The sequence below is a fragment of the Acipenser ruthenus genome, chromosome 19 (genome assembly GCF_902713425.1).
Source record: "Acipenser ruthenus chromosome 19, fAciRut3.2 maternal haplotype, whole genome shotgun sequence".
In the NCBI taxonomy this organism is placed as follows: domain Eukaryota; kingdom Metazoa; phylum Chordata; class Actinopteri; order Acipenseriformes; family Acipenseridae; genus Acipenser; species Acipenser ruthenus.
Window position 1 is genome coordinate 22,272,781 of NC_081207.1, and position 13,400 is coordinate 22,286,180.

Sequence of the window (13,400 nt, forward strand, 5' to 3'; positions counted from 1 at the left end):
AGTCAAGTGATCTGCGGTTGCTCCCCTGTTTTGCCTTGCACTTTGAATTAATGCACAGATAACACGATCCTGGAGTATGCGCTTCCGCCCATTGTTGCCCTTTGCTGATGATGTCTTTCCCTCGGAGTTCCATGCCGACATCACCTTAGACACCATTGCTCGTGAAACATCAGCAATTTGAGCTGTCTTTGTCACTGAAGCTCCTGCCAAATGCCCCCCCCCCCCCCCAGTTATAAATAACCAGTTATATCTCACAGTTTCATGAAGGCAAATACATTTAGGCACAGGAGAGACACTTTGAGATGCGCTCCAAGTCCTCCGGGTGACCTGGAAGGTGTGCCGATGCACTCCCAGAGGAAAAGGCAATTCAGGTATCCCTTTACCTCTGTAATAACTAGTGCTACATTATTTTATATAAAGATAATGTTTAAAACATATGTGTGTAACTCTTGAATATTGGAATCAAATAACGGAATGTTAAAAGTTACCTTCTTAATTACTGTTTGGACATGAATCATTATAAATTAGAGACATTTCTCTATATATATTTAATAAATACCTTCCATTGGTGAAACCGTAGCAAGGAGACGGCAACTCCCATCAACAAAATCCAGATCCGTAGCAGATATTTAATAAAACAAACTTTATTCTTACGTTAACACATCAAAATACTGTTTGCTGATGCGTTTTGACAAAAACATGTCTTCATCAGAGCAAATGATTTTGAAGGAAATTGAAATAGTTAATGGCCATGGATATCAAGCCAAATGATTTACTTAGTGTATGGTAGCTTCACTCTATGCACGTGTTTTTAAATGCATGCTGCTATTTTACCTTTGCAAGGGTCTCAGACTCACATATCCCTTGCCAGTATTCACACCACAATCACAATGTGAAACAATTAGCTCTATCATAGTTAAAATGACAGTATGGATGTCCAATAGGAAATTACACAAAGCAAAGCAGTGGACAGATTTGGAATTCTAGCCAAACATGTATGAACTGAACAAAAGCTCTCAACTAAATCACTGCCCTCAGAGTCAAAGTGAGTCTAACAGACACTAAGCCTGACCAATAAAAGGAAACATAAAGGGAAGCCAGTATGCGAATCAGAGAGGAGAACTAAACCATGACAACAGCAATGAAATGAGAGGAATGGAAGCTTCAGAGCAGTTACCGTTAACAACACCATTGAAGAGAGAAGGGTTGCCGGGGTATCTAATGGGGGGTGGGGGTTGTGGCACACAAACATGATGGCGTGTATAGCCACAAGTATAGACCCTTGTGTTTAATGTTTTATTTTTTGTAAAAGGTTTCTGAACCCCGGATATACAGAGGCAATAGAAAACTTGTTACCTGCTTTTTGTGTTTAGACAGAGTGATGTTTACATCAACATCAAAATAGTGTTGCGACTGGTTAGTAACCAGGGCACAGTGCAGATCTTGTTTTGTTTTCAACCGTTCTGTAAAAATATCTGTGTTATTGGTTATTATATCTCTTGGTGTTCCTGTCTCAAAAAAGTGAACCATTAATCAATGTGTGCATCACAAGTGCTAACTTTGTCTGGACATTCACATTTCTGACCACTTGACAATCGTGACTTTTGACACAGACAGTACAGTACAAGGTAACCAGCCAATGGCTTAGCTAAGACAACATCTTATGAAAAACTAACATATAAAAGACAAGACAGAGTGCAGCTGTTTGGGAAAAAATATAAGACCTCTTTTATAAAATCCAAACAGGGGTTGGTAGGTGGTTGGTCCTACAGATACTCTAGGACTGGCAAACTAACCAAGACAGTTTTTTTAAACCAATCTTGATTATTTAGTTTGCAATCACGAAATCAGTTGTTTTAGTTTAGAGACTCCATCTTTCAAACATATTGCCTCTGAACAAGATTTTGCTTCTCTTTTAAATTACTTCAGGAAAACTATTCTCTTCCAATTTCAGAAATCTGTAATTTTTGAACATAAAACAATAATTCAAACTTATCTCGGACATTTCCCCTTATTCACGGAACATCATAGAAATATGCGTGTGTCTGATATCTACTGTGTTCTATTGGAAGGTTTCAATGGATCAGATGAGGGTGTTCAAAGAGGGTGGGCTGGACAGCTTGATGTTGTGAACAGAACCTTAATTGGCATTTGGGAGTGTATGCCAGACAACCTTTTATGGCTGATACCCGCAATTAATACAATATAAGGTTCTTCATAACTTATACTGCACTCCAGTAAAACTACATAAAATAGGAGTGATCCCTAATAATTTGTGTCACAGATGCAACCTAACACCTGGCACTCTTGTTCATAGGCTTCGGTCATGTCCAATGATACAATCTGGATGGAAATTAAACAGAACTTAAATAACATGATTGGTATATCAATTTGTTTCAACCCAAGAATTTGTATAGTAGGTGACGTGTCAAGTGATCAAATTGGGCATGATAAAAAAAAGAAACACTGGCATTGTTTTCTTTGGTGAGATAGGTATGCAGAAGTATGAGGTGTGAGTCATGAAGAAGGAAGGGCACAGAGCATTAGCAATGCATCCGAGAATGTTTTTAAAATATGGGAAACATTATTTATCTTATAAACTGCTAATCAAGGACATTTGTCGAAGGTAATAACAATAATATGAATATTATTGAAGTGAATTGTTTTTCCTTTGATGGTAATTTTTACACTCAAGTATGGGGTGTTAGCATGGGAACTAAAATGGGACCATCATATGCTTGCCTTTTTGTGGGATCAGTTGAAACAAATTTTTACAATGGAAACACACCTAAACTATACCTTAGATACATTGATGACATCTTTGTAATTTCCACCAACTCTAGTGAGGATTTAAAACAGTTCATTCAGTCAGTAACATATTTCCACTCAGCCCTGGATTTCACATGGAACATATCAGAAACAGGCAATAGTACATCTTTCTTGGACATTTCCATCACTGTTTTGAATTCCACCATTAACACCACTGTGTACTACAAACCAACTGATTCTCATTCATATCTGCAGTATGTCTCCTCACACCCTAAGGCTTGCCGTGACTCGATTCCCTATTCACAACTGTTAAGACTCAGATGTATTTGCTGCGACGATCAAGATTTCTTCACCAAAAGTGAGGAAATGTGTGTGTTTTTTGGAAATTGTTGCTTTCCGGACAAGATCATCACTAAAGTTAAATCCTGCTCTGGTCCTCGCTTACCACCCTACCAACAGAAAGATACAGACAATTGTGCAAAGAAACTTTAAAATTTTACAAGACCCATCTACAGCACCTATTTTCAAGACTCTCCCTTTGATGTCATATAGAAGAGTGCTATGGAACAAATGTTGCTCGGAAACAAAAGGAACAAGAGTTTATCTTCCTGTAATTGAATAACAACAAGTTTACTGCACTGTGTTTACTTTTCTTTTTAACAGCTGAAGAAGGACTTTTGCACGAAACGTCCTGAAAATAAAAGATGTTTTAATCTTTTAAACCTTTTGTGTACATTTTTTAAAAACCTTTTCTTTCATATGCCTTCAATTTTTTACACTGCAGTGTCTGAGGAAGGTCGTTTCAACCGATACAGTATTTTGATAATCGGTTTGAAGGAAACTGTCAACGACGCCTAGAAGTTTTAATATAATTAAAATCTGCAGCAGGAGTTTACTTTCTCAAAGTAGTTATGTTTAAGTTATTTACAGTATTCAAACTTTTTTTTAGGTAAGTGAATAAATATTTTTTTGTACAAACTCCACTTGTAATAGTCATTAATCGGAGTTTTACTTAACATCAAATAACATACGTTTTTAGCATAAACTACATTTTAATGGTGTTGCTATACACTATTTTATTTATCCCGTGCCAAAAATAAACCACTCATCTCTGCTCTTAACTAATAGCCTGTATTGGTAAATATATTTGTATTTTAAGCTATATTACCGATCATTCTCGAATTGTGTTTACCACCAGCTGAAGAAAGTTCTTTATTTATTTTACACAATACCATTTTTCTAACAAACTGCTGCACCACGTTGTTTTGAGCAAATTATAGATCTTAATAATAGAATAATTCATACTGTGGTATATATTGTGCAACTTTAGGGTTCTTTTAAAGTTTTTAAAAGTCTTTAAAAAAATACACAAAATTGCTATGCCTTTTTTTCAGCTTTTTGGTGTAGTAGAATATATATATATCTATATTTATTTACCAACGCCCTTATCCAGGGCGACTTACAATTGTTACAAGATATCACATTATTTTTTACATACAATTACCCATTTATACAGTTGGGTTTTTACTGGAGCAATCTAGTAAAGTATCTTGCTCAAGGGTACAGCAGCAGTGTCCCCCACCTGGGACTGAAACCACGACCCTCCGGGCAAGAGTCCAGAGCCCTAACCACTACTCCACACTGCTGCCCTATGAAATATGAAATGCGAAAGTTCAAATCATTGTGTGAAAGGAAGTGTTTGACACCGCCTGGATACACAATCATTACACAACACAAGCCCATCGGCTCAGTGTGCAGTACGGCAGTTTTTCTTTTTAATGTTGTGGTGGGAACGCAAAGGGTCTTGTGCAGGGCTAGTTGTTTTAAAATATTATATATATATTTAAAAAAAAAAAAAAAAAAGTTCCCCCTTCATCAGGGCCCCCCTTCGGGGCGTTGGGCCCCGGGGGAATTTCCCCGTCCTCCCTGCCCTCTCGGTGGGCCAGTATGGTATCCCGCTCTATGGAGTTCTCGGTGGACCGTTTTTGATGAAACTGGCTGCTCGCGCCCCAGGTTGAAATTTGCAGTCAAGTGATCTGCGGTTGCTCCCCTGTTTTGCCTTGCACTTTGAATTAATGCACAGATAACACGATCCTGGAGTATGCGCTTCCGCCCATTGTTGCCCTTTGCTGATGATGTCTTTCCCTCGGAGTTCCATGCCGACATCACCTTAGACACCATTGCTCGTGAAACATCAGCAATTTGAGCTGTCTTTGTCACTGAAGCTCCTGCCAAATGCCCCCCCCCAACAATCACCCCTCTTTCAAAGCCATTGAGGTCTCCTCTTGCAGCCATGCTAGCCATAATTATAGGCAGCCAGGCCTGTCCAGCATTTTTACACGTGACCCTAAGCATGCTGGGATGTTATTTGCTTAATTAACACCTGAGCCACACCTGTGTGGAAGCCCTTGCTTTCAATATACTTGGTGTCCCTCATTTACCGAGGTGTTTCCATTTTTTTGTCCACTAACTGTATGTATTTTTTATAATATATATATATATATATATATATATATATATATATATATATATATATATATATATATATAGTTTGAGAAAAAGGAAAACTGCTGTGTACCAAAATGATCAATAAGAAAAAAGGTAGAATAATTGATTACAAATCAATTTCGGACTACAAGTCCTTCATCGGCTGAATACAAAAAAACAATGCTTTAATAAGTTGATAAAAAACAAACATATAAACATATATATATATATATATATATATATATATATATATATAACAAAACATTTCCCCGTGATAAATTATTGTATATAATTATTTTCTCCAAATGTGGTAATGTCATATTTCATGCTGTATGTTTTTCCCTGTATATTTCAAGAACTGACATGATAATTGTAGGACACCTAAACTGAATAAAAATATTAGAATCAGAACCTATTAGTGTTCTATTATGGCAGTATTAGTCCAATGGCAAACTTCTGAAAAGCTGCAGTATTATGGGAGGTGGGGGTCAACCTTATACTGTACAAATCTTATTTTGAATCATATCAAGCTGTAAAACAATCCAAAAGTGGAAGTTCCAGCCTTGGTATAACAACTCAAAATATGCAAAATGGGATCAGTCTAGTACTGCATTGACCAGAAGTGGTTCCTTACATTTGATTGCTTTTTGTTTTCCTTGTTTGCTTTGAAATCGTTACATGGACGTGATTTATGCTCATGGGTGGTAGTCACACCTATGATAATAATATTTTGCAATCGCATTCTTCTCGTACGGTCTGCAGCTGCATATGGATTGAGCAATGGATTGCATAAAGGGCCTTTTCTTCCCTGAAAGTACTTCCTTGTATCTGACTGCACACGTCTACAAAATAAACAGTACCACTCAGAAAAGACTCCAAAACACCAAAAATAAATAAATCTGTTCCTGGACCAAGAATGCAAATCTTACCAAATGATCATGAATAACAGTGCTATGGCACAACCATGGTGTGACACTTGTAGTTTATCAACATCATTGCCTACTACAACATGCAAGACTGTCACGGAGACAGGAGACTGAAGACTGCCTTACTGCCTTGAGCTAAGATGGTGGCTAACTATGATAAACTATGACAGCAATTATTTAATGCTAACACTACACACAATGCCAATAACCATGAGTTAACTTTACAGTTGCTGTTTGCTACTTTGGTACTTTTGAAAAGCTGCTGTAAGACCCAAGGTAGGTCTACTGGTTCATAGAGTGAGACCAACTAAATCTTTTCACCGGTTGAACTGAACCAGGTCTCTGGATGTGAAAGGCATCTCCCTAGCATTACTAGTTTCATTTACCCTTCTAGAAAATATACTTTTTATAGAAGCAAAGTAAAACCGAGACTTCATGTGGACTACACACTTTTAGTTTATTGCTTTTCTTTATAGATAATATAAATTTGAAGAGCAAAGTCAATCAGTCATGTTCAGATTTGACATTAACATACCATGCCTTTGTGTATATGTGAGCAGCAATGCCGTACAAGGTTATAAATCACACGTTCAAGCTCAGAATCCCCTTTTTCCAAAACAATTACAGGAAACAGAGTTGATAGATATTAAGATAAAGTAATAACTTTTTAAAAATATTTACACACAAAGATAGATTTTCCAATGCATTAAATAGCAAATGCACTTAAAAAGCCATACATCTTTTTACCCTTTGGTGATCATTTAATGTATTGTATTTTAAAACTAGGTTGGAAGCTACAGTTTTAAAAATAGAAACATTTTGCTCCCTGTTTGACAAAAAGTCCCTCACACTTTTAAAGCACTTAAAATGAATAATCTTAGTTTAATATTTAAACCTTTGTTTCTCACAGTAAATCTCCACTGAAAATAGGAATACACATGACAAAAAAACACATGACTGACCTGGCTCCCTGTATGCTCACATTCTCTTACGTATAAGCTGCTTCATCAAGATTTATGTTTTTGCTGCAAGCAGAAAAAGGAAAGAGTTTTTTTTTTCTACTGTTATTCTTCTTCCTTGCAAACTTCCTGTTGTAGGAGCTTCCTGTTGTAGAAGCAGGATAAAACAGAAATGATATGATATTCCCAAATGGGATTAAAAAAAAGAGAAGTGTTTATTAATATTCAGCAGCGCACTAAATATCTGGCAAACATGTAATTATTACAGGTATTCCAAAAGTAAATATGTGGCTTCAAATGACAATAATAAGGCTAATCAATTAATTCCATAACTCACTTGTTATGTAGGTCTCGGGGGGGGGGGGGGGGGGGGGCAGTTTTGCACTAACTGTATGTGATTTCGCCGTCTCTTCAATGCTGTACATAGTGTACATTCTTTCCTCTCATAAATTATACTGACATTTCCAATTAAAATCCACATTTCATAACATGATTTAAAATGCATTTTCTTTAGTGCATTATTATTCTATTTTATTTAAATGACTACACATATGTTTTATATGATTTTTGCAACTTTGTCTGTTTGCACACAAATGTATATTACAGTACAGAATAGTATATAATTATCTAGAATTGATTATTGTAATGCACTTTTTTTTGGTGTCCCAAAACGTGTGGTATCCCTCACTAGAATTCTGACTAAAACCAGGAAAAGCTAACATATTACCCCTGTTTTGGCCTCTTCACACTGGCTCCCTGTGCAGTATAGAATAGGTTTTAAGATTTTGCCCTGAATGGATTAGCACCTAGTTATTTGCAGGAGTTACTGACCCCGTATCTTCCAAACCACACTCTGAGATCACAGGATGCAGAGCTGCTGGTTATTCCTAGGGTCAACAAAAGCAACACGGGAGGTAGGGCTTTTTCTTGTAGAGCTCCTACTGCCCAGTGTTTTGTGATACTTTTGTATAAAAAGCGCTGTATAAATGCAATAAATAAATTTAAATAAATAAATAATTAAGCAACATAGCTCAGTATTTTCAGAAACAACATCCCTGGTTTTTAAAAGCAACATTAGTTGGTAACCCTGGTAAATAATGATATAGGCAAAAACTAAAATATTTACTTTTGAAATAAATCAGTTCCAAGTAACATGAACAAAACTGCAACAAGTGACAGTACTTATTACTGAAACAAATGTACCTAGTTAAAGACACAATTACAAATAGTTACTTCTCAGGCACTGTTTGCATTTTACTGATTTTTATTATTATTATGTGTTTGTTTATTTTTTGTTTGGTCAGGCTGCAGATGAAATACTCTTTTAAGATCTACACTGTACTTGCTAGAACCAAAGTCACTGTATTTAGCTTGCTCTTAATTGTATTATTACTTGTACTGTGGTTCTTGAAATGTAATTTTTGTTTACGACTGTAAGTCACCCTGGATAAGGGTGTCTGCTAAGAAATAATAATAATAATAATAATAATAATAATAATAATAATAATAATAATAATAAGGTATGCCATTTTGCCATTTTCTTGCAAGCTAATATTAAAAGCGTTTATGTCACCGTCAAAGCACTTTCTGAATCTCACTTTATGCATTAGCCATAATCCTTTTTCTTAATGTAACAAAAAGTAACTATTTTATTATTTCACATAAAATATAAATTGGATTACAGTAATGAGTAATTCCCCAAAACTGAAAAACAAACAAAAATGATTATGGACTGAAAATAATTCTACATACGATTTAGGGTAAAAAGTTTGAAATAACTTTTATAGGCAGCAATGCAGTAATCTTTAGCTGCAGAGATCTTCGCTTGCAAATTGGTGTGAACCCATTTATAATGCAAGAGAAAGAGTCTGAGAAAGTAAATTACATGTATAACATTTCCCTTTTGAAAGGCAACAAACACAGCCTTGGAGCAACCTTTTATTGTCATAAAGTTTGCATCATAAAAAACAGTTCCCATGGTTTCAACAGAACAAACCACTGGCACTGTATTGACATTTGCAGGAGACATGAATAGCAGCTGCCTCTTTAAAGGATATTACAACATAGAGGGATTATACCGGAGAGAGAACATTTTAATAATATTAAAACATATTAACCAAAGGTATGTAAGTAACACCATGACCTTCATCCATAGCATGTTGCACTGCATGACAAAGACTTTTTTTTATAAGCACATTCAGTATCTATTCATAGCAACCAATGGTTTTATAAATAACTTGCAATGTTGGCATGTAGGGTGACGACACCCTGCTCATGCTTTTCTTTGCCTTGCCTTGATAAATTCAAAACAGCCAAATAATAATAATTTAGTCTAAAATCTAAAAATGAATGGTATTTGTTTTATATTGCATGCCAAGTCATGTCCCCTACTTACACAGTTCGGGTACACAGTAGGCACAATAGATATAACAAAGGATCACAAAAAAGTAGGTTGTACTTGCTTTAAATTCCAATATTCTTTCCTGCAGCTGAAATCACTATTCACGTCTGAATGTTCCCCCTTATAGTGCAGCAGTGTGGAGTAGTGGTTAGGGCTCTGGCCTCTTGAGCGGAGGGTTGTGGGTTCAGTCCCAGGTGGGGGACACTGCTGCTGTACCCTTGAGCAAGGTACTTTTACTAGATTGCTCCAGTAAAAATAATGTGATATCTTGTAATAATTGTAAGTCGCCCTGGATAAGGGTGTCTGCTAAGAAATAAATAATAATACTTCTACTCCCTCTCTCTTTTACATTGCTAGATTTTTTTTTACTGCTCTGACAACAGTTTCAACTTAGTTCAAACTGCAGACTAAAAAAAAAGAATCCATCATAAATGTATATAAATTAATAGAATACCTAAGGTAATGCACTGGTACATTACTAACGTATTCAAGTCAAATGGACACAAAACTACTTTCATTTTCCAGTCACATGCTGCACAATTCCCAGCTAAATATAGAAAATAGAAAATAAAAAAAATAAATTTTTTTAAAAAAATCGGAAAAATCAGCAGCTCAAAATGACTTTCAAATTATTTTGATTTATGAGGAAGAAAAATGTATTCAAATTCCAGAAAAGGCTGCAACAATATTGTAAAATTCCATATGAATGGGAAAAACTACAGAAATTCATCAAATCGTTTACAATTAACTATAACAAGTGCAGTACACTTTACTGTACATATGCAATTCCACAGCACTGTGTCTGTAACACCGAGTACAGCACTGTGCCTGTAACACTGAGCACATCATTGTGCCTGTAACACTGAGCACAGCACTGTGCCTGTAACACTGAGCAATGTGGCTGTAGCACTGAGCACAGCACTGTGCCTGTAACACTGAACACAGCACTGTGCCTGTAACACTGAGCACTGTGACTGTAACACTGAGCAATGTGGCTGTAGCACTGAGCACATCACTGTACCTGTAACACTGAGCACATCACTGTGCCTGTAACACTGAGCACATCACTGTGCCTGTAACACTGAGCACAGCACTGTGCCTGTAACACTGAGCACTGTGCCTGTAACACTGAGCACAGCACTGTGCCTGTAACACCGAGAACTGTGCCTGTAACACTGAGCACTGTAATTGTAACACTGAGCACTGTGCCTGTAACACTGAGGACAGCACTGTGCCTGTAACACTGAGCAATGTGGCTGTAGCACTGAGCACATCACTGTGCCTGTAACACTGATCACTGTGCCTGTAACACTGAGCACAGCACTGTGCCTGTAACACTGAGCACAGCACTGTGCCTGTAACACTCTGCCTTTAATGCACTTTAACTTGCACTTATCTGCTCCCTAATTTACTGTATTTAATCCTGCACTTAACCCAATCTGTAGTATTTTGTATTTCACTTACACTTGTATTTAACACTGATGTAACTATCAACACTGTTATCTTCACTTGAACTGCCCCGATATCAAATCCTACTGTTTTTTGTATTTGGTCTTAAGACTGAAGTCATGAAGACATGAAGTCATACCAAATCGTGCTGCATTTTGTACTTGCTCTTAATTGTACTGTATTTTGATATGTATTTTTTGTATACCACTGTAAGTGACCCTGGGTAAGGATGTCTGCTAAGAAATAAATAATAATTCAGGTTCGAGCTAGAGCTCCTGTGATCCGCCTTATTATGTACAGTTGGGTATACAATATTATTATCATAAGGCGGATCACGAGAGCTCTAGCTGGAACCTGAATTATTATTATTATTAGCATAAAAGTGAATCCTGTCAATATCGCAAAGGGACTTTCTGAAGAATAATAATTAATAGGTGAAATTCGAAGGTAACAGGATTCTCAATGAAGGTGTATAAGGGCAGAACTAATCTGGAGTCAGGTTCACGCTTTCATTCTGTCTGAAACTTGTCTCTCAGTTTACACAATAATCTGCTCCAGGGAAAGACACCTGAGACTGGAAATCTCACAACTACGAAAATGAGAATTAAAAAGACAATTGAGGTTAATATCTAATTGGGAACTGTGGTTCTTTCATAACCAAGAACTTGAGACAAACATAGTGAACAACACTACATTCAAGAGTTACTGAATACTTATTATTGGATTAAAGGAATGAGATTAATAAAGCATATGGGACTGAGAGAGAGAGAGAGAGAGAGAGAGAGAGAGAGAGAGAGAGAGAGATCTAAACCACTTCCATGTATTTTTTATGTTTGTAATCTTCAAGGTGGCCATTTACTGTAGCACAAAGAACAATTGGTAATCTTAAAGCGTGACGTTTCAAAATGGTTTCCTAAAAAAACAAATGTTGTGCAATTTGTGTTCAAGTAATTGTAGTTAACAAAAGAATGTCATAAATCTTACCTGCATTGCACTTCCATTAGCAAAATAGGTCTAAAGTGTGCAGTTTTAAAATAAACACGTTATTGCACATGTGTATTTTCATTTAAACTGCGATATCTCCAGTAAATATACTAAAGTTCCTTTAAACAAATGTAATCCCATTTTAATGACATGGTTAATTTAGAGATGACCCCGAAGCAGGGATCTGTTTGCTGAACAGTTTTAGCAGTTACTATATACTAATTAAACATTTGCAACATTATGTTCGTGACTACCAAGGATACCAAGGATCATTATACTATTATTTTTTTTGTTAAATCCGGTACCTTTTCAACCGGAACTCACTATTAACTCAAATGTAGTATCCTGTATAAGAATCCTACTAATCTAACCACAGTCACAGATTAGCAGGATACTGCATTCCTGCTTCTTTGAAGGAGCACCTATTTTGAATGCAGAAGACTGTAAGTAGGCAATGATTAAAGTAAGCAGTCTTAGATCATACCTTGGAACAAAATGAGAACACAAATATATATATATAATTATCTCCACATTCCTCCCTTTTCTTGCTGTGCTTATCCATCCCCATCAAATTACCTTACTAGTTGTCTTTATAAAGTGCTCTTTTGTTAAAACTAAGAACTGGACTGAAAACAAGATTAGCTCATTCCCCAACTGCCTTTAAATTGTAGTGTTAAGCACTGACCTAATAGTTTTGTAGTGTTCATGTTACTGTTTCTCATTAGTCACAGACATCATTGATGTTATTTAAATATTGGCTGTCTAAATATCCTCTGCTGTTGCCTATTGAATAGACAGGCTAGTAGCTCTAGTAGTGGAGAGATTCTATTCACCGTTTCGTAAAGTCAGAAAGGAGAGTTGCATTGCCATAATATCCTGGCTTTGATTGCAAAAGGTGCTTTCAACATATATGCTGCAGCAGTAAATGCACTTGGGTATAATCAGAGACCCAGATTTCTGACAACATTATCACAATGATTAACCCAATGTAGTTCTGATACATGTGAAATTGTACTCCCTAATCAAATCAAACCGTTCAAAATCTACCTTGATCTAGCCTTCCCCATTTGTATGTACTGGCTCCATTCTGGACCTTTGAAGATATGCAGACGCCTATTATGATATCTCTCAAATTAAGCTGACAGCCATGGCACCTGGGACCCTGTTGGCCAAGGATCTTATGATTTACTTAAATTAAGATCACTTTTAGACTCATGGGATCTTGAAAACATTGATCAAGGGTGATCAGGCAGGAGTTTATGTCTAGTTTTAAGCTTTCTGGGCAGCTGTTCTGAAATAACATACTGAAACAGGAGGAGATTTTAATTAGTTACAACAGGGTTTTGGCACAGCTAAAGTACCAATACTGTCTGTGATGCAGATGTTTTTACAGTTCCTCCCTGTCCTAACGCAACCCTCTTTAAT

General features: G+C 36.4%; 1 protein-coding gene across 1 annotated transcript in view; it reads right to left on the reverse strand.

The window, feature by feature from the left end:
• chst6 (carbohydrate sulfotransferase 6) overlaps nucleotides 1-7,256 on the reverse strand; it is a 67,209-nt gene extending 59,953 nt beyond the window's left edge. The window contains exon 1 of the mRNA XM_058992639.1: nucleotides 7,145-7,256. The gene's annotated coding sequence lies outside the window, so the exon portion shown is untranslated. The remainder of the gene's footprint in view (nucleotides 1-7,144) is intronic.
• Between the last annotated feature and the right edge of the window lie 6,144 nt (nucleotides 7,257-13,400).